Source organism: Lygodium microphyllum, chromosome 16 (assembly GCF_053477565.2).
Source record: "Lygodium microphyllum isolate KBCC chromosome 16, Lygodium_microphyllum_v1.1.10, whole genome shotgun sequence".
Lineage (NCBI taxonomy): Eukaryota > Viridiplantae > Streptophyta > Polypodiopsida > Schizaeales > Lygodiaceae > Lygodium > Lygodium microphyllum.
The window spans coordinates 89,120,133-89,123,523 of record NC_141150.1 but is presented as its reverse complement, the minus strand read 5'-3'; the positions used below and the strand labels follow the sequence as shown (position 1 = coordinate 89,123,523).

At 39.0% G+C, this 3,391-nt stretch overlaps 1 pseudogene; it reads left to right on the top strand.

The window, feature by feature from the left end:
- The first annotated feature begins 2,545 nt into the window (after positions 1–2,545).
- On the top strand, positions 2,546–2,966 carry LOC148023094 (transcription elongation factor 1 homolog pseudogene; annotated as a pseudogene).
- The last annotated feature ends 425 nt before the right edge of the window (positions 2,967–3,391 follow it).

The following is a 3,391-nucleotide window of genomic DNA, read 5'->3' as shown; positions in this document are numbered from 1 at the left end:
TTTGAGTGTCTTTAGGTCATCAGCTATGTGCCACTCAATCCTGTAGTTCCCAAATCCTTCAACAAATACCTCTTCTCTTGCTTGTTGCCTTTGAATAACATTAGGTATTGATGTTTGATGAAAAACCCAATATAGTATATCAAAATTCTCAGTATCTACCTCAAATGCTCCTAGCCACCAGATGTTATATTCAGATTGAACACTAAATGATGTTGAGTGATTGCAATGACCTGACGAAAGTGCTCTATTCATGAAGGTGATAGAGATTCTCTCCAATTTTTTACATTTCAGAATCTCACTTTCATCAAGTTTAATCACAAATCTAGCCACTCCCTGTGCCTCTGCTACTAACAAGTCATAAAATTTGATCATTAAGCATTGTAGGGTGGGAAAGTCAAGGAAAATATTGTTAAATTCATTGAATGTAACCTCCTTTTTCTTGCCCTTGAAGCTAGCCTTGATATGAAAAGGCTCACCTAGAATCTCCATCACTTTGTTATTAACTCTCTGTCTGATAGTCCTAACCACAAATGGTTTCGGAAGTATGCAATTGTGTACCTGTCCTTGCTTCATATTTGATTGTAAAAGCTGGAAAAGTTGCATATAAGCATCTCGACTGATACCAATACTATCCAGTGTCTTCTGTACTAACTCAGAATCCAAAGAATGATCCTTTACAAATGACTCTAAGCATTGTTTCTTTGCCTTTTTAAATTTCTTCTTCTCCAAAATATCCTTTGAAACTATTGAAGGAAGAAGATGATAATAAAAGTGAGCTGCTTTTAAAGAATCTCTTTCACTTGCATTTGGTTGTAGAAGAGATCTAAGCAAAATTAACATCACAAATCAATGCAAGTAGTTTAAATAAAGCCATATTTAAGATTTTTCGAGTGAAAAAAAATATACCTTGCTGCTTGGATTCTTTTACCACAGCCTCCTCCTCCTCGTTTGAGATTCTCAATATTTTTAAGAGCTCTTTGTCGATTTCGAAGGCCTAATAAAGTTTGCTTTTGTTGATAAGCTTTGATACGCTTTTCCAATGAATGAATTTTTTGTTGACAATCCTCTAGCTTCTGCAACAACTCTATATTGTGTTTCATCAAAAGATGATTCTCTAGTCCAAGGATATCCTTTTCTGCAACAAGATTAAGTGTATAACCTAAAAATCCATTGTAGCCATCACCAATAAACCTCATTAATGACGAGCTATTATAGAAAGGAGGAGTGCTATTTCTGCTAGGATCTTTGCGATATAGCTTTCCATCTAACCAAAGATCAATATTCTTCTTTCCTTCAAACCTCAGTATATGTTTCATAGACTCTGTAACCGTGATAGATTTTGTTCTCTTTCTTATTGGTTCATACTCACTGTCCAACTCAATATGAAGATGATAGAGAGGTCTTTTATGAGAGCTACAGAGATCATTAGATGATTGATCCATAGCTGAGTTACAGAGATCATTGGGTGATTGATCCATAGCTAAGGATATGATTAGAAGCAAGAACGAAAACAAAGAAGAGACTAATAAGGAGGAGAAAAAAAGAAGAGAGAAACGATGGAGGGAGGCAATCGAGTATCCACCAAAATTCAAATTGAATATTACTTTTCACTTTAATGAGGAGAGGTAAGATCTTCATTATGACAACCTTGCCAACTTTATGGTGACCTAGATTTCTAGGTTTGATGTGACCACGAGAATATCACGTCAATGACTTATTAACGAATTTTGATATTTTAACTTACCAAAATATAAACCTTTTTAAATTTCTATAAAATCATTTTATTTCCTAAATTGTTTTCTCTCTCTAGGATCTCTTACAGGGCATTTTCGAGACCTCAAAACTCCCCTAATGAGCATGGCCTATGGGGCCAGGGAATCCTACTTTGATACATATGACTCCCGGAGTACAAATTGGCGGTGGTGGAGACTCTCTTGGGCAGTAGTACAATGCTCCAGAACATGTTATTGGAGAAAGGGACAGTGACATAATTATTGTTGGTCAAGGGATTCTGAAGGCAAGTGATCCTTTAGCTGCTGCTCATACTTATCGTCTGCAAATGGGCATGCAATCTTGAGTTAGCCGCGTGTGGGAGTCCAAAATCTACTGCTATTGTGAGGGGCTGCTTTTCTGTATGAAAAGCTACGTGTTGTATGAAAAAGGGGGAGAGAAAAAAACAACACCTTGCTGAGTGATCGGGGGACAGACATTAGAAGAGCCACATTGGGAGAGAGAGAGGAAGGTAGCAAAGGTGCTTGTTCTTGGGATAGAAGGATTGCATCTACAAAGAAGAGGACACCCAGCAAAAGAGACGTTTACTTCATTGCACCAGATGGAGAGGAATTAAAGTCAAAGCGTGCACTGGAGCAATATCTAAAAAAGCATCTTGGTGGTCCAACTGCATCTGAGTTTGATTGGGATTTAGGTGAGACAACTGTGTGTTGATGCTGAAGAACCACATGGAGAGAGAGCGAGAAGACCCCTGCGTCCCTTCATGAGAGAGAGAGAGAACGAGAGAGGCAGACACAAAGAGACAGTAGATCCCATGGGCAAGCGCAAGTCCTCTGCCAAGCCTCCCCCCCAAGAAGAAGATGGAGAAGCTCTCAACCGTCTTCATTTGCCCCTTCTACAACCATGAAAGTAGTGTCGAATGCCGCATGGACCATAAGAACTGTCTTGGGGAGGTTTCTTATAGATTTTTTCAGGAGAAATATACCACACAGATTGATGCTCTCAGCAAAGCCATTGATGTGTACAGTGATTGGATAGATGAATGCGAAAGGGCAAACGTTGCTGAATAGGTTGGCCATGGGGTTTCAAGTAGTTCTGTGAAGGCCTAGATAACATAGTAACTTACTAAAGATTGATCTGGAAAATTTACCGGCCAGTAAAAGCAAGATTGATCAAATGTAAACTACAGTGATTGTTGGAAGCTGTTTATTTCCTTCAGTATTGTATGTAAGCTAGGGATCCTATGTGAAGCCACTATGAGAGGTAATGACTAGCAATCAGATGGACTACTTTTCTGGTTGCAACTCACCCTGAGTGAGCTGTAGCTTTGTATATCTTCAAGATTGGCTTAGTTACCATTTTGAACCTTACGCATTGGATAGCAAAATTTGAAACTGCATATCCTAAAAATCCCTTTCAAAGCAGTGGAGCAGTAGGGTCTGGGAGTAGGAGCACCACATTGGCTGATCGTGAAAGATTAGCAAGAGAAAAGTCTTTGTAGGAGTAGAATATGCTAAGAGAGGAGTGCCATAGGTTAACAAAAAGCCATAGTCTGTGGATTCTTCTGTGGCCAATGCTATACACAAAATCTTAGAGCTTTGTGCAACTGCTTTAGCTCAGATGGACAAACTATGGGAGAGGAATGCAATGCTGGAGCATA